General features: G+C 31.9%; 1 protein-coding gene across 1 annotated transcript in view; it reads left to right on the top strand.

Annotated features, from left to right (window-relative positions):
- Positions 1-22,583, top strand: part of LOC109544695 (protein jim lovell) — a gene marked incomplete in the record, with an annotated part of 136,552 nt that overhangs the window by 91,480 nt on the left and 22,489 nt on the right.

Below are 22,583 nucleotides of genomic sequence, written 5' to 3'. Positions count from 1 at the left end.
ACATATTGAGAAAATAACTAAAACGAACGAGACTTGGCGGTTCGGAAAAACAACTAGAACAACTTCAGTTGTCTTTAGTCCCATCATAGCGGTAATAATAATAGTAATAACCGAGTTGCTCCTTGGGTCAAAAAATAGCTTTATTTTTTGGACGTCATTCTGAATTGGCAAAATAACGAGAAGTACAGTAGTTTTAATAAAAATAATATATTTTAAAATAATCTTCATAAAATATGACTCTCTCCTCTAGTAGAAATAATGTGCCGATAACTTTTGTAATTGAGAGGTTGTACTTGTACATAACTTTGTAATACTATCCAGTATACAACAATACATATTACATAATCACATAAATGCGCAAAATCCTTTCAAATAATCCCACATTGCCCAAATTGCTTTATTATCCTATTGCAGGATAATAGTTTTCTGGGCTGTGTCGTGACCCAGTGTTTTATATTTATTATACATGACGAAATAAGTTTTGTATTTTCTAATTTGGGCTTTGATGGCCGACTTAACTTTACATGACTCAAAACCGGAATGATATATGACTGACATCGTCGGTAAATTTCAGACAATTTAGGAATATTAATTTTGACGACGAATGGAGAAGGTATAAAAACTTGGGCTTTTATAGCTTTAGATTAAGGTAAATGTTATCGAATCGAATCAGACATGATATAAGGGTTTTCATTATCGTTAATAAAAATATTAGGGAAACCATTGCTTTTGTTCGTTTGAGAGTCACAGCGTGCTTCAATCGCATGTAGATTTGATGTTTTGCCAGCAACGAGAAGGAAGAAGACTTAGTACTTCATGACTTCACCATCTAACGGATTTACACACTAGTGCTTCACGTGCGAAGATATACCAAAGAACGTTATTACATTATGTCAAATCATACCTAAATTAAACCTTAAGCAAAAACCCAAGTTATTTTAGAAAAAGGAAATCCAAAAACCGATTTGGTTTCAAGCTTATTAAGAGTAATATATTTAAATATAAATGTTTTCTTCAACACATTTGGAAGAAATGAACAACCAATTTGTGATTTTGTTCATTTGATACTGACTGATATTGAGCTTCTTTTTAATTTTTACCCATAGCCCCATTATAAATAATTATTATTATTCAAACAAATTAAGATTATGTGGAGCAATCTGAGAATTGTGGCTACAGAAAATGTTCTGTTTTTCGAAGTTTTCATAGCAAAGCCATTAATTTAGTGTTGTGATATTAGCTGAAGTATTACAGAATGGCTTAGTAAGAGACCTATTTACTCATGCTATCTTATAGTAATTTAATTACTACTGTTTTACTCTAGGCGACTAAGAAGTGATCCGAGAACTTGAATGAACACATATTTACAACTAACCAACTTCTTAATACACCTAAAAACTGTAATAATGGTACAGGTAGCGCAACCGCAAATATCCTGTGTGTCAGTCGGTGGTTCATTGATGATTTCACATAAATAATATAAAACCAACTCGAGGTGATCTTCTTCCATTGAAAGATTTTGAACCATGGAAATGTGGTGCACTTGCGTGACAATTGCTTCCTCTACTTCTTGCTGTGATGATTTTATACAAAGCGTACATGAAATATGTATTTTATGGTTTAACACCGAACGAAGTTGATTAAAATTGAGTTTTTCGAAAATGCATCGTCAAGGTAAACATAGCAGCCAATATATTGGGTTTTTTTCTGACGTTAATAAATTTAACCATTCACTTCTTTAATATTGATCGATTCATTCCTGGTTTAATATAAGAATTTCTCTTACATTTCCCCATATTCATATACCGAAATTTCACATCCTGAAAACAATATTTGAATGAGCAGCAGCATGTTAACGATACTTTGATAATTGAAAAAATATTAATTGCATTAATACAGAACAAGTATGTAGTATCGGCGCTCGTCTTGATGTGCAATCGCTAAATAAATTGAACAAATTTACAAAAGCCAGTACTAACTCAACAGCTTAAGTGAATAGGCATGATGACAATATAAATTAAAAAAATTAAATAATTTTAGGGAGAAATACATATTTAGAACGTTCTGAAAAATTACCAAGTGCTGATACAAACATTGGAAAGAATACGATTATTAATAAAATAACAGTACAAAATATTGCAATGGGTCTTGTTAGAAGAAACATCGATCGGAGGGCATGACATCACGCCTAAGTAAATAACCACTTTTAATTTTTCTGTACCATTCAATTAGTTACTTAATTAATGATTTATCGTTTCGTGATAAAAAAACAATCCAGAAATCTTAGGCGGAACAGTCACAACCGTTGCGAGTTTTGCTCACCCGAATTTCGAAATGTGAAAACATCTTTGTATCATATGGTATAACTAGCCTTTAATTTGAAATGTTAAATATAAATATATATATAAAACACATAAAAATGTGTTTAAAATCCTGTTACTTATTTAAAATTTGAGGCCGTTTTCATGAGAAGGGCAATATATTATGATTGAAATTGGATATTTGAAGTAACAATGTAAAAACATTGCATGTAACGCCACTGAAGACACCCATATTGCAATCCTTTGACGATACTGCACTCCAGCCGCAGCAGGACATCTCTCAGGTGGTATTTACAAGAGAAATAGAAGGTGGGTATTAGGCAAATGACATGTTTCCATGATATATACGTTTATGTTATGGCGCTCACATGTAGAACTTATATCTGAACTTCGCATTCATTTAAAGTTTCGAATTATTAATGAGTCACAGTCTTGGATACATTACTCCCGCATATGTCACACTAACGACTTTGTTTGAATTATTAATTTATTAGACTTCCTCTCTGTACTGATTTCCTGCATTGAATAAGCTGCATCCAGTACTTTATTTGGGACAAATGCACCTAAGCTGTAAGTGTATTACCGATTTATTGTTTTTTTTTATTCTTTTATTGTAATTAATTTACTAATAATCAACGCATAATAATTAAGTAATATTTTAACACGGGCAAGCACCAAAGTAATAAGCGCACACCAATTTAATCAACTTAATAAAGTGTGTGAAAAATAATTACAATAAAATATATGTTGAAGTCCTAGCAGGGAATGCTGGGACTTAAATTAATTCTTACTATTGCAACTTGCATTACAATGTAACTTGAAAAATCTTGATTGAATCAGGAGGCCTCGGAACAGAACATGTTCAGTGCAAAACCAGTCAGTCAATGATTGCACAGGATAATTCAAGGTGTTCATAAACCTAGAGAAAGTTAGACCTCTGTATATTGTTACAGTTTTTATGCATAGCTAACAAAGCAGACCCGAATAATTTATCTATATTTTTAAATTTGCAATAAATATCTCATAAGAATTATCTGCTGGAACATGAGAGTAAAATCCGAACAAACAATTCGACTTTCAACACCCTGTGTATTTCCTAAACGAGGCATTCGAGTACCTACTATTTACATAATATTTTGCTTCATTTTTGCTCGCTCATAGAATATGCAGTTAGAATAATCAAAATTATTTTCGGATCACCCTGCATATTACTGTCAAAGTACTACTAAATGAATATTCAATTCAAATGTTAACCAAAAACTAGTATGCATATGCACTGAACTTTTACTGAAGCGATCGCAAAGTTCGCCACGTGGAAAACCCCTAAAAACCTACAAGCTTGGAATAATCAACCACTCGTTCTGGTAGACGACCTAAAATTCTCAAAAGATACTTCTTTCTCATCGAACCAAGGTTTCTCCGAAAATAGTAGTATCGAATGGTAAAAATCTACTATGAAAATAAACACGTATATTCAGAAAACAACGTTTTAATTGGAAAATAAATGCCTACAGAAGTCAACAAAGATTTACAAGCTTAGGAGCAAAATATTTGCACGAAACAGATTAAAGTTTAATTGCTTACAGTTGAATGTAAAAAATAATGCGGCTGTAGGTTATTTATAAAGCAAATGTTAAGCTTTGAGAAAGGAAACCATGTTGAATAGAAGCGAAAATATATTTCAGACACTCAATAAATTTTAGTAGTATCCTATGACACGAAATCGAAAATTTCAACAGATTCTTTATATTTTGAGAAATAGGAAGACAATCTTCAACATTTAAGACTTAGTTAGTAACTTGCATTTTAGTGTAAATAAACAGGTCCAGAGGAATGGCACTAATTTGCAACAAAAAAAGATGCAACAAAAAAAAGTATAACTCGAGAGGCCAATATAACATGAAAAATTGCTTGAATGAATTACTTTCCTTTAATGAATTAAAAAAAATCCTCAATGATTGTTTAATTCTTTTTACTCGTCAAATACGTTAAATCAAGTTTAAAATTTAGTAGATAGCCTGTAAAACTACACTGCCTTGATATCTCTTCAGTAAAAGTACGCCAAAAACACTGCTTTTTTTTCGAAGCCCCATATATTAGTTTTAGTTTGTTTTTAAAAGCAATGAGAATTTTATAGTTCTCAGACAAAGAAAATGTTTTAATAACCATTTTGAGCTAGTAAAACTTAGACAAAATTGCAATATCTTCTGAATAGGCAAAAGTGATAAACATTACCCAATTTTAATAAACAGAATATAGCTCTCCTGTTTCCTGTTTCTGTTTGTGAATTTAATTTTTTTCGATTTAAGCTACTAATGATTTTGAGAGAGTTTAGATTTAATAAAACCAGATAGTTACAAGAATGCCAACAGCTCAAAGCTAGCGTAAATAGCGACGGTTAAAGCAGTATTTCAAACAAATATGTAAATCATTTTAAAAATAGGACAAAATTTAATCTTATCTTTTTTATTATGTAACGAGGACTTTTCATCTAACTCTGATGGCCACACGATTCTCTTTATTGATTAGAGTAAATAAATTTCGCCAAATCACGCAAACCGGTCGTGGCATATGGTACGTCTTCTAATATCCGTATTGTGTACTTTTGTCATGTAAATTTCGACTAGGCTGCAGACATTGCTCACTTAATCGATACAACTTTCGTATTTAAATCGAGGGCTATTTTTAAAAGGCAGACACGGCATAAAATGACTTAAAACTGACATCAAATAAAAATAAATTTCGAAATTATTTATTCATGTTACATCAGAATCGGATGCAAAAATACTGGAGTAAGTTTCCAGAATACGATTGCCTAAGTAAAAGCTATTTTAATTAATTTCAGTCAAAGTTTAAATATTCTTCTATGTGCTGATTAAACTAAAAGATGTACAACGCCAAAATCTGAAGAAACCCCTAGAATGGCGATAGGCAAACACCGAATTCCGGATATAATCACGCATAATGCCAGGAAGCAATGCGGCATTTGTGCTCAGAAAATGATTAAAGACTAGCTGATATTATGAAAGAGCTGATTAACAAAAATATACGTACAAAGACTAAAACGATCAGCTGACTTTTTTAATTTTTTAAACAAAATCATTTTTTTTAAATCTTACTCAAAACTGAGAACTTATCACATGAAAACCGTTTGAAACACCAGAAAGTAGGATGATTTTTCAGCAACTACTTTGGCCATTTTCCAATTATAGTTAATCAGATTCTCAAAATGAAAACTGCATCAAAATGAGTAAATAAGATTAACGGCGTCAGTTAATTTTGTGAGAAGCAAGAGTTCGTATTGACAGCACTTGAGGGTCAAGCATTATAAAATGAGTTTTAAACGATTGTTTTTTGTATTAAAATTTATAATATAAAGTCTGCTAAAATAGATCATGTTAGTTTCAAGTCAACTTTGCTGTAAAAATGACTTTTAATAATATAATATTGCACCTAAATATTCAAAGTATTTTTGAACAAAATCCAAAAAAAAATTATCGCAATTAAAAATTTTGGCCTAAATTATTTCCTTAAATAAATTGATTACATACATAGGCTGGGTGGAGATGAGAAAGCCTTCATTTTCATATATGTTTGTAAAAAAACATAGAAAAAATTTGCCCATTCTAAGAAATAGCGGCAGATACAAGTGAAGAAACTCTTAAAAAAAAAACTTGAAATGGCAAGAATGCCATTCTACGGAGGATGGTAGGCTCATCCAGAGACGCTCACTCAGAATAAGATTGGCCTGTGGAGATCAAGTTGATGTTACAGTAAATGAAATTGAGGAGCGGTTAGTCTTCGGATATTTCAAACCAACAGCAATAGCTAAAATGCAATCTGGTGGCATTTCTGCATTCAAAGCAGAAGAATGTTCCTGTTAAGTGTATTTGTTTTTTCGGCTATTTAGCAAACCGTTTGTTTCAAATCGACTATTCTCCGTTTATTTTTGTTCCTTTATTTAGAATTGTTACAGATGTATCTTGATCCACAATTTTGTAATTTTTAACTGAAAATGATTTTTTGCGGCTGAAGTAGTAAAATCTTAAGGTTAAGGTTAAGTGTAATTTTTATTTACTACTTGATTTTTAATATATTTGTTTGAAAATGATGGGTTTGTTAAATTTTCAAGCAGTGGGAGAATTTTTTTTTTCTGGCGCTTTTTAGAACAAAAGTTTCGCTTGCTTCGTCAGTACCTACTTCGGTTGAAAACGTACACTGGACTGCCGCTAACCAATAAAAATTACCTTTCGTCACGCAATTTATTTTAAAAACTCGAGCATTTTTCAACATTTTGAACAACTTTTGATTTTCGAAATAACCGACTTTAAAATTAAAGACCTTCAAAATAACAGTATTACCAGTCAATATTACCGGTGCATGCAAGTAGACTATTGCATAATAATGCTGAAAAAAAAGCAATTTTTCCGTAGAATAATTTGTGGTTTTTGCGTTATTTTTGCACACATTAGTTGCTTAGGAAAAGCGATCTTAACATTTCTCCTGTTGCCCTGATGAACGAAAAAACTTACTTCTAATTTTCAAATAAAACCTTTTAAAACCAGATTTGTGTTAACGGACGTTATGTAGTCCTAAGCAGTCAAAGATATAAATGAATACTTAGAGTTTCCGGAAAGTTTAAACAATTCCATTAAAAAATGCCAGGCAATTTATAACGAGCTGGCAGGATTCGGCTTTTCTAGGCAAGAGTGCACCATATATCCAAAGGGTACAATTGTTTAAAACTGGGGAACTTTTAAACCACACGTTTCGCAAAGTATGAAAGTTTACATGGTAAATTGAAGGCTATAACTCATTCCGTTCCTATTCGAATTAGAGTTCGTGACGTTGTGGTTTCTTGGCCAGCAAATTTTTGCTAAAGTGCATCCTCACTGAACGGTAACTGCGGCAGAATACATAAATTAAAAATAAGACTTATAACAAGATATTTAGAATACAATTCCACACCATTTTTTTCTTCATAGACATAGATAGAATAGAATAGAGATAAAATGGTGGTAACCACTTTGCTAATGATACGTACTTCCAATTATTTGATAAATAATGTATTGATTGCTATAACTGAAGAAGCCTAGCATTATCACATTTCGTGGGTTTTAAGCTAAAAGTTATCAAGTCTGAAATTGCCGGAAATGTGTTTGTTGACCAAGCAATTAAAAAAATAATATATTAGTCTTAAAAAACTGACAAAGTCCCCCAAGCTCACGCAAAGAGGTGCACTAAAATATAGTTTTAATGACCAAGTTTCCAAAAAGATTCTGATATAATTTTTGGCTCGGTTTAAAAGTGCATTTATCAAGAAGTGATATTTTAGACTTGATTGGTTTTAACTTCACGCCCACGATTTTTAGTGATTTCAGTTCTGATATTGTGTACGTGTTTACTGTTCTCATATTTTCTTCGTGAGAGTTTGAGTTTTTTACCTCTGATAATTTGTTGGTATTTGATATATTCCGTTCCGTAAATTGACTGCCAAATGTTATTGTTGAAGATGCTGCCTCATGCACCTTGAAGATGCGCTATTTACCATAATCAAGGATTTAAAGTAGTTCAATGGACATAAAATATTCCACAGTTTGTTTAAACTAGACGATTTTTTAGACTCGCTCGCATTCCCCGGTGTGTTGCTTATTACACGAAAATAGGCTCTCCAGGGAAAGTGAAAGTAGAGTTCTCGAAGGTAGTGAAAGTAGTCCGAACCGAACTCAGATGCCAGAATTATGAGTGCGTTGAGTTTTATTGAAACAAGCAGCAGAACCAGCCAAAAAAACCATTGAACACATTTCAGTTGATTTTAGTTGATCTCGAATAAACTAAAAAAAAACTAAACTAAAAGTCATAACAGTATTGTGTAGTGCACTGGATTTATGTGTGTCACTAGTCTATTTTCCAGCAGTTATTTAAACCATTAGCAGAACGGTAGACCACATAATGCATGCATCAAATGATAAAAAATTAGCATCGTTTCTTCATTCCTCCAAGTTCGAGATCAAGGAAAGTCTGAGCGAAACCTTGAAATGGTTTTTGATCAAACTGAGCTTGTGTTTGTGCTTGAGTGTACATCTTCAGAAGACTTCAGTAGTCAGCTGTTCAGGTGCGGTCCCTTTCCCATTCTGTGACAACTTTTAACTCTACTTAATTACTAAACGCTTCAAAAATGCACGAAATTTAGGTTTATTCAGACGACTCTTCATTTGTATAAGCTTACAAGATTACAAGCCAAGTCAAGAATGATCAGTTTTCTGACGTTTGGAACCACCACATTTGGAACATACAATAGTTAATAAGTATGTCCGGAAAGCGGGTTGCAAAATTAAAAACTCTTTTTATCTTCCAAAAACCACAGACGATTCGACCCTTGGTTTTGATCTTTTTCAAGGCTGGAAAAGCACAATATTCTAAAATATTACAGCTATATTCAATCGATACAGTTTTGCAAAATTATGATTTTTTCGTTAACCGCAGATCAAACATAACAACATTCACCAACAAAACAAGCGACATTAAAAGAACTGAACACATAAGTACATAGAAACAAACCAAATACATATACATAAGTGTAATTTAAAAATGTAAATTACCACGGTCGGAGACAATTGTAGGTATGATTGCAGCCTTGAGAAAGACCCGAATAAAGTTGTTTTAAACAAAAATATGTTTACCCATATTTCCTTTTTTTTATTGCAGCTAGGCGAAAACAATAATTTTCTGAACACTCTGGTTGAAACCGTAAACAATGCAGACTGATTATTATTCGCAGGGCAACTTTCGCTTTTCAAGCAGAACAAACATACATTACCCTGCCGCAATTAAACATGTTTGTCGACAGGATAAGACGTCGCTAAGTCTTGCGTTGATTAATTAATAAAGCATATGTACGCAAAAAGCCAGCCGAGAAGACTAAAATCCTTTGAAACAGACACTCTTTCAGTTGCTCCCGTGATTTCCGAATGTTGTGCAGCGCCATAAATTCAGTTCTTTGGAGAGTTGGAAACTTACTAGTCGTGGTATGCTGTCGATTTCTATGCACCTCTAAAACGGAGATTTGTTTAAATAACTGGTCTCTGAAATTGATGATAATTACAAAGTTTTAAAATTTGACTAAATGTCGAACTATCCCGAAACTACAAATATGTTTCGGTGTTGGTTTTTATTACACGTTCGTAACAATTCTTCGGTCTTTCATCGATTTAAGCGCAGCCAATGCCGTATTTTAAACTCATCTTCGCTACAATTATTCATTCAAGTTATAACATATTCCGCTTTTAATCCCCCGCGTCGTTCTTTGTTTATCGACCGAAGAAAATGAGTCCGTTTCTTTTCAGAAAAGGCAAAAGTTTTAATGACCGCCCGATTTTCAGTTCTCCCCCTCTTTTCCTTGTCTTTACCCATTTCACGTAAGCTGAAGAAGATTTTCTCAATCAATAATTGTCACGGGCCGGAGCATACACTACCCTATGCATATATTAAAATAAAAATCATCAGTTTTAAACGAAAGACGGATTTTGAAGGGATAATTTTTGCATTGACAGTGGAAATGGCTGCTTATGCCTTTAATGTAATTTGAGTTATTTTAGTTTATACACAAGATCAGATCAAATCAAACTGTCTAATATTTACTATAACAAATTCATTAAAAAGAAACTCAATTTTTAAATAATTTAAATAATTAAATTAATAATAAGTGGCTATATATTCTATCAACTTAGTACTTGCACCGTTGACCATCAAAGTCTCTTAAAGTAGTTAAAAATTTTATCACAGTTGAGAGTGAATTGAAAATATGTATCTCAAAAATAGATTCCCATGCGCGTTGCAGGTCAACGCATACTGCAAGCACGGGATATTCTGCACTAATCTCTTTCTTCCATTTTGCTGATTCAAACTGCAAAGCAGACTCGAACGGGTAGTTTTTTGAAGATGGAAGTCTTGAACTACAAATTTCATTAACTTTGTATTACCGTTTATCGTAAAAAAATTCTGCTTCTGCGAGGATCTTACTCCAAAAGAATTAAAATCTTGAAAAAAACACAAGTAAACAACAAAAATTTTATATTAATCTGCGTTTAATGCTACAATTGTTCAATGGTAAGATATAGCTCAAATGGTAAAATTTATCATATCAACTTCAACAACAACACGATTATTGAACAAACCGTATTTGGTAAAAACAATATTTAAAAAAATGATGCAACTATGTATTTACTTATTGCATCTCCATTTGAATGAAAATATTTTTTCATTTACTTGCTCTTCAATATGGAGCTCCAAACAATGTTTTTCAAGTGGAATGTCTTAAAGGGGGTTATTGAGTAAACCAATAGACTAACGAATACGTGTTGTAGATGCTAGTTATATACTAACGCATTTTCACTTAAATCCTTGTTAAGTAACTCGCAAATCTAACTAAAGTTTTGTTAAAAAGAACCAGTCTTTCAAAATTTTTAGACTGTTAAATTCATCTTCATGCATGAAAGTTGAAGAACTCCACTTCTCGCACCATCGGCATCAAGTGAGGAATCCGATATTACTGTGGATTAATCGAAACCTTAATGGAGTAATTTAAAATTACATCTCAACACGGCCTCACCGCAAACACATATGGACCCATAATGCAAAATAAATTGAAATTTACTCCCGATATTTTTGTTGCACCGACTGACAGCCTTTCACTATTATTGTATGTAAAGGTCGAGTACGATGAAGAATTTAGCTTTTCAGATTTGTAGAAAAGCCTGTTTGTTACTTTATTATTACTTGTGCTATTACGTTACAAAACAATATATTACATAATAATAGACAACAACATATTTGTTACCAAGAATACCAGAAACTATTTTTCGTTTAAGTTCGAAAACGATCAAGCACTGGGAGAATCTCTACGAACTAGACAATTGCTTAAAGCTGTCAGGTAGTTTTAACTTATTCACTTGACTTTAATGTTTTTCCATATACAGAAGACTGTAGAAAGGAGTTTTACTTCATAGGCCGTGGAGTGTAGCCTTTTCTCTTACTGATCTAGTAATTTTTTAATTCTTCTTAAGTGTTTTCAATAATTAACCGGTCATTTAGAATCGATGATTGAGCTTCGATCATAATCGAAACTTTTATTATGATTGAATCTATTTGAGAGAATTTCCCAATTTATACAATATAACCATAGAAAGTAAATAACAGCTCTAAGCTAAGAAAACGTTTTATTTCTTGTCAAGTTAACTAACAATATTTTAATGGCAATATTGCTCAAGTTTATGAAAAATTATATGGTTTGATGCAGGTGATTATCTAAAACACACAGAACTGTTACAAGAGTTCAAATATTGTGTACGTTCTTGCAGTAGTTACTTAAAAAAAATTAAAAACATACCCATATAAAAAATTTACCGAGGCCAGACAAATAAATTTCGGTTTTAAGTATCATTAATCTACGATACGAAAACCGAATCCAACTCGCGAAGATATCACAAATAAGCATGTAAAATACGATAGTGGAATTGCTGATATTACAGATATTAACAATTTGTACTTTTAATAGATAAATTCCTACTTATAATGGATAATTACGGCCAGCCTGTAATGTTGCGGGCGCAATGATCACGGGAAGTACTACAAAATGATTTCTTCATTCTCAATTCAACATAAAAGTTAACTTGGATAAATGACAACAATATGTCAGACAATGTGTTTCTTTGCAAAGGGAATTAGCAGATAAATAAGTCTTTATCGTCGTCCTAGTCTCTGACTTGAAAAATATGTGGTGTCTCAGTTGATACACTTAAAAACAAGAAAACGAGCATTAGTTTGGATATTTTAAACAAATGCATATATGTGTGTCCAGTATTTAAGTCTAATTCAGAAATGAAACATTTTCTAAGCTTCTGATACACCACAAACAAGCTAAAGAATTTTAAAGGAAGAATTTTAACCTATATAATTGCACCAGGAATTTAATAAGGACGACTACAATTTGTAGAAGAAATGAGTGAACGGTACAAATTTCCTTCGCAGTCATGCAGTCGCATAGACACTCATTTTTAACGTGAATTGGTCAGTCTATATTATTGTTGATACACGAGCTGTTCAGCCCTACACTTATTCAGAAAATATCAAAATCGATCTACCGAAAACATTTATCATTGAGCACTATCATCGCTAATACCATATTTGAATATTTTTTGTTACAAGACCATCTAACCGGGGGGATGTAGAACCGGGGATATGTTTTATTTTCAAGAAAATACTGTTGATACATATAATAAGACCTGTTATTGGCCAAGATGACAATTTGTGTGAACTGAATTTGTTTTTTCAACAGTACGGAGCTCTACGTTATGCAAGAACAGACTTCGTTGTATGAAGTAAATTGAAGACGACAATTTATAACAATTATCCACGTTCTACTGGAAAGTATAACTGCAATGTCAAAGAATAACTGCCTCTCAGCATTTTTCTTGATGTAGAATTTAATTAATTTCATATGGGTCTACATTCAACCAACACAACAATTAAAGTAGGAACAATTAACCTAAAGTGCAACTAATTGGAATAATAATAAAAAAACAAGATAATGAAATATAGGTTTAAATCTTGAATTGATGTATATTTCCAAAAGATTTATAGTGCGTGCTTTGTAGTCTGCTAGTTTATGCATATTATGAATAAAGCAGCTCTAACTAAGTTTAAAACTACATATACTGACAGCAGCAATTCTTGAAAGATTATACATTTACGTGGTATTGCACTTTCTACCTTATGTTGGTTGTACGGTCTTGGCATGGTAATTACCTCAGACAAGACAAGCATGTGAAATACTGATATTTGTAATGCAAGGGCATTTCTGTGTTCTGCTGTAGCACTTTTACCCCTTTTATTTTGTCGAAACAGACAAAATACTTGGAGAACGTTCCCATCACGGATTTTTATTCAATCGATGAATAATAATCGGGTGTTGAAAGTGACTTAAAAGGAGCGATCCTCTATTTGTTGTGAGTCGACTGAAATTAACAAAGAGTCCGATGTGATGCATGATTGTGCATTTTGTGCATTATGTGAATTTTCTGCCTGATTGCACTGTTACCATTTCCATTGTTATCACTGTGTGAACTTTGAATAAGATAGGACGCGCAAAACACACTTTCATTAACTTTACATTGTAATGACTTACTGAGGTGGTTAAAAAAAACAATAAATTTTAAAAGCAATTGTACCGGAAACGAGAACCGTGAAAAGATAATGTTTGCTAGAAAAGTATTGTAAGCAGCATCTAAATTATAGTTAAGTAGAGTGTGTTCCATCTTATTCTCACCACCCCTAATATTTTTTAATTCAATTGAAATATTTTTATTAGCATTTAAATCTGGAGATTGTATTTCTACACTTTGCCAACTTAATTATTTACACTAATAGGTATAACTTATAAAAAGTTTATTGTCAGACAAAAGCGAGGGGCGCTTTAAGATATTTTTAATTGAAAAATACATTTGAACAATATATGTAATAAAATAATATTTTTATGATATTCATTTTCGAACACTTTTATACACGTTTGCATAGGAACCGTTTATTTTCTGAATGATCCGTTTTCTTTCAAATGTTTGAATATACAGTATGCTTCGAAATTGACAACATCCTTACGGAGGTTTTTGTCGAGTGGTTTTTGAGTAGTATAAAAAGTATTTTAATTGCATTTTTATTAAATTAAATTAATTATAAATTTAGACCCACCAGGTTGAAGATCTGTTAAATGTCGGTGTTGGTTTGACGGTTAGAAATAATCAATAAAAAATTATACATATTATTAAATATTATTCATATATTGCCTAAGAAGATCTGGAATTCCATAAATCAATATAACTCGGGTGTAATTTTTAGTTTTTCTGTTCAATTTTATATTTTGCAATGACATAAACTTCCTTTGAACTATTCTTTGACGAAAATCAAAGAGTGATGTGTGTGACATTTACAAAAATAATATTACAAGTGTGATACTATTTCAATACTGAGCGGCCACCACATTAAAATAGTTAAGAAGAATATGAAGTCTTTCACTCAAAAAATATATCATTGAATTAATCCATTTCGGCCTCCAACGTCATTCATTGCGCATTTATTTGTCTTGCTTAAAGACTCCCCATCCAAGCGTTTAATAATTGATACGTATATTATCATAATATGGCTTAGAATTCGATCACAACTTTATTCAATATCCGATCTTTTCCAAATATCTTTTAATTATGTGTGTAGGCGCTATAATCGTGTATGAAAGCTTTTTCTACCACATGTTTTAATTCCAAATTAATAGACTCGTATAAATACCTCGTTTGTTTTAGCAAAAAGCTTTAATTTTCAAAAAAATAATTTTTCTTACGACCTGCTAAAGACTTGAAAAAAAAAATGAAGATAAAGTTTGGAGCAAAATTGCAGGTTTCGTTCTTTTTCTATTCATACGCAGTATATCAGGATACATCTCGACTCAACAAACTAAATTAAATTAATTCAACATAATGATGCAACTACGTCAATCAAATGAACGCATACACCTTATTAAACGAATCATACGTAAATGTAAATTGAACATCAAAGAGCATTTTAGTTTATTTCTTTATTTTTTCTTGGAATTCTTTAATTCATGCACTTATCCAATTCAGTTGTTTCTGAACACATTTCATTGTTTATATTGAAACTATAAAACATAAAATAAATAGTTAATTTTAAGTATACGTCGCCTAAAAATAAAAAGAGCGTTTCGCTAAAGTCCGAACGAATTATTTCATATCACATTAAATGTGCCATTACATTTAATTACACTAAATTCTATCATTAGTCAACCGTAATGTTTAATTCTTTGTGTACTCTTAAAAAGCAACTGCGATATATTCGATCTAAGCAAACCGCGAAAGTAAACACCGAAAGCAAAATCGCATAAGCAGGTAATTATTTAATACCTTGAACTTATTTAATTAGTCTGTTGCATACGTATATTTATTAAGATAAACTTGCTCATTTCCTTTGTTTCCCCGCGTTTTCTCTTAATCTCCGGTTCCACACAAACTTTCGGCGAGATTGTTTTAAGTTTAAATATCACACGTTCCCTTCGAAATTGTTTTATTTTAGTTAAACTCCTGAACGCCACTATTCGACATACGACGATTCACTCAGATTTAATTTAAAATCTGAAATAAGCTGTTTAACATGAAAGCGTAGAACACACACAAGCAGGGTATTTTTCTGTTCGTTTAAATTTTCTATTCCGTGGAAAATTTAGACTTTTTATGTCAAATTCGATTCGATCATATACGAAAATTCGATTTATTATTAGTGAAATACTTTTTTAACTACGTAAAACCCATTTATAAAATGTTATGTGTTTTGTAAGAAAATCGCATACAATGCACCCCATTCTAAATACGAGAAAGACACTTCACGAAAACGGCATATTTCAATCGCATTTATTTTATTGTACATACATTTTAAAGAACAATTATGTTACAAAAAAATTGATTAAAATACATATTTTTTTAATTTAAATACTAAAATGAATACTGAGCGTAGTGGCAAGGTGTTTACCTTGTTCCGGTAATACTGTTTAAACGGAGATTTTTCAAAAGCTCTATAAAGAATTATTATCTTAATATTTTCAAACAGTCTGCATAATATTATTGCCAGCTTAAAATTATTCCATGCCATGAAAGAATTTTTGGCTAAGCAATTTAATTTTTATCGATCTATTTATGATTTTATTTCTTTAACTAAGCATTGAAGCATTTTTTTACTGTCGTACTATAATTTAATTGTTGCTTCGGTATTTTTAAATGGTGGCTAGATTATTGAAGATTGTAATCTCAATATCTTTCGGAATAATCGGAAATAGGATTAAAACCGAGTAAAAAGTGAATAATGGACATTTACTTTTTGTTTTATTTTGTAAAATTAAATTGAATAAAATTTTAACTTATCTGACTGCCTGATCGTTGATGACAATTATTATTCTAGACATTAATTTTAATTTTCTTTTATTTAATCTTATTTTACCTTTACTTAATCGCATAAGACTTTCAAGAGTATGGAGCATATCAGAATATAAGTGATATGATAAATGCTGTACCATTTTATATTCAAATTTATATTTTTCAGTCACAAAATTTTACAAAATAATATGTATAGATAATAAAATCTGGAAACCCAGAAACAATTTTAATGATAATAAATCATCTCATTTCCGCTGTTTACGGCTTTGCCTCTGTAGTTACATATATTTAAATTGTACTTTCTGAAATACTGATTACACGGTTATGTATAGGCATGCAAATTGAAATATTTTTGCACAGTCGATAAACAAAAGGCAAAAAATTAAAATTAGTTTAGTTTTGATCGATGATGATCTGGGACGAAAATTTATTTTCAAACTGCAAATTTTGTTGTTATGTTATGTTATTGTGAATGATTAAATGATCTTACGTGCGTCTATACCAATAATAGTTTTAAAAATTTGATAATTGTTTCATTTAGTAATATTAATTACAATTGAGATTAGTAGCAGCCATATAAGAAGCACTAGGAACGAAATTTACTATTTACTGAAAAATAAAATGAATGAAAAAATTATAGTTTTCGTAACAAAAAATCATACTAAGTCTCAAGTGTAAATGGAAAACATCAACTATACATACATTTATACTACATATAAATTTGTAGGTAATAAAATTTTATCTGCTATGAATTATTAATTAATAATTGATAATTAATTATCATGCTTTGAGAAAGCAGTCTCATTTAGATTGAATTTCTCAAATTGAAACCAAATCTTTCATGAACAATTGTAATAAGCTATAGGTAGTAGTTAGCAAAATCTGGAGTTGCAATAGATCGCAGCTTTGAACACCATAAACTAAAAAATAATTGAAATCAAACCAATATATTTTGAAATGTTTTTTTTTAATCAGCCAAAGTCGTCAAGCATTTATTGCCTAGGTAGACTAAACATATGCGCAAATTCACATTTAAAGATAGTTAAAAATTTGTTCAGCACTCCCTTGTCATCGGCGATTGATAATGCAGAATAGATTTTTTTCAGTTTTTACCCTTAAGATTAAAAGCCTTATGATTTTGTATTGATTTTTAAATAAAAGGGCGCTCAGGCAATAATTGCCTACTAACCCCGTTATATCAGGGTCGAATGAATCTCCCCTACTTTATACTGTTCTAAGAATAAAGCTATTTAAATAGTTCACTGCATGTACTTAACGTACGAGGTGGAAAGCTAATTAAATATAAAAAACTAATTATTATGAATATGATTTCTTCAAGAATTCCAGAAATTGAAATTATGTTTTGCAGAACGTATATTTTATTTATTTCCATAGATTTAAAATCTATGGAATGCATTATTTTGACGTTACGGAGTAACCACTAGGAGAAAGTTGTCCATCTCAATAAACTCATTGAAATTAAAATTAGGGCAATATTTCCGTTTCACACAATTTCCATAGAAGTTTCCGAAATTGCAATCAATTTTTGTCATAAAAGTAATTTCCAGTGTGCGAATTATATGTTTTTAGGCATATTTTGTTTTACTTTCGAAAACATATGCTAACCATATGGAGCATAGAAACATTGGAAAAAAATTTGGAATGTTAAAAAGGCATATTAAAAATAAATATGTTTACTTTAAGGAGGAAGAATACACTAATAATAATAATAAACCAACCGTAAAATATAAATAATAAACAACAACAGTATACTGCGATCGGAGGAGTTCTCAATGTGTAGCTTAGGGTGTCACCTTTCGGCAAAATAAAACATTAAAACGTATATCCGAAGATTGTTCGTTAAATAATCTATACAAAAACTCAAAAATCGTATTTAACGATTTTCTTGCAGGCGCGGTTTAGCGGTTACTGATAAATCAACAGATATATGCCCACACTGATATTACATGTTGAACATTATTATCGGCATAATTATGGGAAGCTTAAACAATTTTAAAAATTATTTTGGGGGGTTAGAAATATATTGCCCACAAAAGCGCAATGACAGAATCAAGTAGTGGTTTCCCTATCTTTCTGTAATCTAGCATTGATTACAATCTGAATGGCTTTAGGCATAATAAAAGTAACAAGTTACCCATAGAGGCAGCTCCTTAAGGGCACGTTATTGAAAAACACCAGAAAACACATGAGCATATATATTTGGGCTAAAACGACAGATAATAGAAATTGTATGTTGATTGATTAAGGTTTCAACCCTTCCATTGAGCAATTTATATAATGGAAACAAATTAGGCGGAGACGTGTTAAGATATTGACAAGGAAAAATAAAATATCTTAAGTCCTGATAGTTTTAAAACTTGGGGAGAAGTTCGTTTTGAAGTATAAAGTTGTGATTTAAGTGAAGGTTCGTTAAGAAGACGACGGGCGAGGAGAAGAGAGTCTGTGGGGGAGGAAGGGGTTGTGAGTTTTGTTTAGCGAAATAAGAAAAAGGAAAGAGTGTACGAAGGGTGAAAAAGAAGGGCGTCTCATAAAAAGAAAGCCTGCCGGCGTGCGGATGATTTCTTAGTGCATTTATGCAAAGCAGAAGGAGAGAAGAAGAGGCGCGCTATCCTTATTTCGAGTAATTAGTGGTCGGCGAGTCGAGAGAGAGGGTAGAGGAGCGTGTGTGATTCTAAATACACGCCCGCCCCTTAATTTATATCTAAGGGTAAAACAGTAAGAGTAAAGACGTGGTGGGGACAGTCTTGCAAGAGGGGAAGTGAAGGCGCTTGCGTCTTGGCCGTTCACGAGGCTTTGTCTAATCGGATTCATTAACAGCGAAACGGGAATTATGCGTCCATTGCTAGTCGGCATATTTTTGAACACAGTCGGACTTTCAACCCCTCGAAGAAAACGTTATTCTGCCGGGACTCGAGACGAAATCAGGTGCGCGCCTTCCAACCACCCCCTGCCTTATATGTGTCATGTGTATGCGTATGTGTGTGGAATATGCGCTCTCAAAACATCATCTCGCAGCTTCTTTAGTTTTTGGTGTTTAGTGGTTGTTCTCCGTGCCCCTGCTCAGCTACACATTAGTTTGATTTTCGCGCGCTTCGCGAGCCATGTGGTCCTTTGCAATAACAATCTATTTGGCGCGATATTCTTACCCCATACTCACCTGCTCGCCCTCTCGCAGCAAGCGCAATCTCTCACATTTAAAAAAATGTGCCAACCGTTATTTGCCATCAATTACCAAATTGCAACGGATCACATCAGCTAGTCAATTTTCATTAATTTTTAAACATATATTTTGTTTCAATGTCAGTGTCTGTTTGTTTCGGGTAAGTCGTGTGAAGTCCTACATCATATGTTATCCTCAAAGATCGGCCACGTTCTTAGCAGACTTAATATAATCAAAAATGATTTAAATAATTTAAATCGTCATTCAGATCACCTATCGCAATTCACAATTGAAAGTGATATGACACACATTTCATTAACTTGATATATCAGATATATTGTAATACTTGCATGTATTTAAATCACAAAATTTTGAAGACAGTGGAGAAGTTGCACAGTAAACTTTCAAACGGCATTAGACAAATAAATTACGATCTTTCGCCACTTGAGCAATTAAATTGAATTAAAGCCAAATATTTACCTAATATTAATTACACCAACATCAATGACACCTGTCTCCAAATAACTTCTGATTATTGCTCAATTCAAGTCCAATGTATCGTTTTTTACATAGCCATTTTCAAGGCAAACAGAGTTTACATTCATGATATAATTTACATGTAAACACGATTTTACTAGACCAACTCTTTCAGTCAGCATACTGCAATCAACTTTTTAAATATCCTCTATAGATTTCAATTTCAATAAATAGTATTCAGCTAATAGTATTATAAAGATCAGGTCCGCCTCAATCACCAAAACCCTAGACTCCTATTGGGCCAACCGTGCACGTGCTTTAAGTTTTCCGACCCTCGTGCTACTATTTTTCTCAAAATATAGCAGATTCTCACTGTTGCGTTCCGCTCGTCTAACTTTTGGTTTCACTTCGCTGTTGAGCCTTGAGAAGGATAACACTGCTTTAAATTACAGCTTTTGTTAAATTTTGACTGCCTCATCGTGTCGCAATTGGACTTTTCAAAATTTATATGATTACTGTAAATCTTTTTCAGGTTTCCAAACGGTACATTATGTAAGACAAAGTATTTGCAGTTTGACAATTTCCTGATATTCTGCCGAAACGCAAATCTAAAATCGGCATGTTTAATATTAAGTGGACAGCAACTAAATATTTATATATTCAAATTGAACGTTAATATTATAATTAGTAGTTCAATTTATTTTACAAACAACTTATATTTTTATGTAAATCTGATAAACTGGGGAAAATTAGCATATGCAGTATTTTTGTTGAACGTCTTTCAGCGGAGACCTAGATGTTAGATTAGAACTAAGAAAGACAAACAATTAACATCACTAGTCTGGATTTGACTTCAATATAAAAATCAGACCTCGGTGTCCTGGAATAAATTTAAGTCAATTTAAATATGTTTTGCCTTAAAAAAACAAAATATTGAATTAGGTAAACGATTAACTGTATCACTATGTATTAGTAAATGATCATAAAAAATTAGTAAAAAAAATAAATTTTTTGCTTTGATTTAGAAAGCAAATTTTGTATTGATTGCCCACATTTGCTTCCGTAAATTATTAAGAACTTTCCTGTGAGGATGTAAATATTAACGCTCTCAAAATACTTCAAATTTAACTTTGTTAACAACGAACAGTAATTAAATTTCGGTCATACGAACCTTATCTAACTATTCAGAAATGTAAATTTTACACATAGTTTTTCGTATTGATATATATATATATATTTTCGTATTCGTAATTCGATACACGTAATCTCGATAAAATACAAAATAATGGAAAGAAAAATCAATTTCCGTAATAAATAGCAAAAATATATTTCCCCAAGTTAATCCAAATAGCTAATACCTACTCACTTATTTGACAAAATAATGAAAATTACGAATAGCCACGCTTGTGCAGCCAAAGCGTCCACTACGCCCTAATCTAAAAGTTTTCGTTTTATTTTAGTCCACATTCGACCAGTCATGTTCGCATACTGTCAGTGTGTCGTCCGTTTTGTGTCCTGTAACAAGAAAGTTTCACTTCCACGGATTTTCATTGGCTTGTTCACGCACGTGGTGGAGAAAATTTCCGCTATCTTGTCCAATAATGTTACGCCTCTCCACTTCACACTTAATATTTAAACTTTGCTGAATACACTTGGCGGTAAACGTTGATCCGGTACTAAACTGTTAGTACACTTTGCACTGTTAACATCCGAAGTATGCAGTTGCAAAGAAAAGATAAAAAATATATTTTCTTTCTATATGTTGATAAAAGAATTATCAGTGAAGCTGAGTTGACGTAGATTAATTATCGAACTAAATTCAGAAAAGCGAACAAAATTTGAAAAGTTTCTTAATAGTTTACAATACGATTAGTTTGTCAAAGGCAAACTAAAATATTTTTATAGAAAAATTATGCCTATACCGCGCAGTTAAAAGCCTGATATACCGAATTAACGCTCATTTTTGTTGTTCAATCAAAATGTTTAAATACCCGATGGTTATGAAACGTGACGGATTAAAGATGAAGCAAATATCACAGGTATATCAGGAGTTATAAGGGTTTAAATTATCATTACACGTAGCAATTTATTCCAGAAACATTAATGAATCCATGGCTTTGTAAAAGTTCCTTTTACATCTTAGAGTCAAATATGGTTTAAACTGAAAACTGCAAAAGAACGCCATGTTTGTATAATTTCTACCGAGCTATCAAAATAAAACGGTCCACATTTTAAAATTACTTTCCAATATACGGGGTGTATCATAAACGTGTGGTAGTTACCAACTTTGGTTTTTTAAATGGAACCGCCCGTTTTTTCATTCATTTTCAGATTTGTCGTCAAAATTTAAGTTAAGTTTGTGTCAAGCGTTTTACCTGAAAAATTTACGATTTCCGAGTTATTCGTAAAAATGTGAAAGTTTTGACAGCTACTGGGTTCCACAGAAATCGATGCTGTACACTACCCGCTGCGAATTTTGGAAAACAGTTTTCAGCGATTCTAACAGAACATCATGATCTACGCGTAGATATGTTTTAAATTATAAGGAAATACTTCTAAACCGCGCAATTAGCCTCTAAACTTGAATGTTTTTAAACCTCAAAAAGTTGCTTATTT

This window comes from Dendroctonus ponderosae, unplaced genomic scaffold, assembly GCF_020466585.1.
Source record: "Dendroctonus ponderosae isolate FM_Combo_2020 unplaced genomic scaffold, Dpon_F_20191213v2 Dpon_F_20191213_2, whole genome shotgun sequence".
NCBI lineage: Eukaryota > Metazoa > Arthropoda > Insecta > Coleoptera > Curculionidae > Dendroctonus > Dendroctonus ponderosae.
Note: the sequence above shows the minus strand (reverse complement) of the source record. Positions and strands in the feature narration are given on the sequence as shown.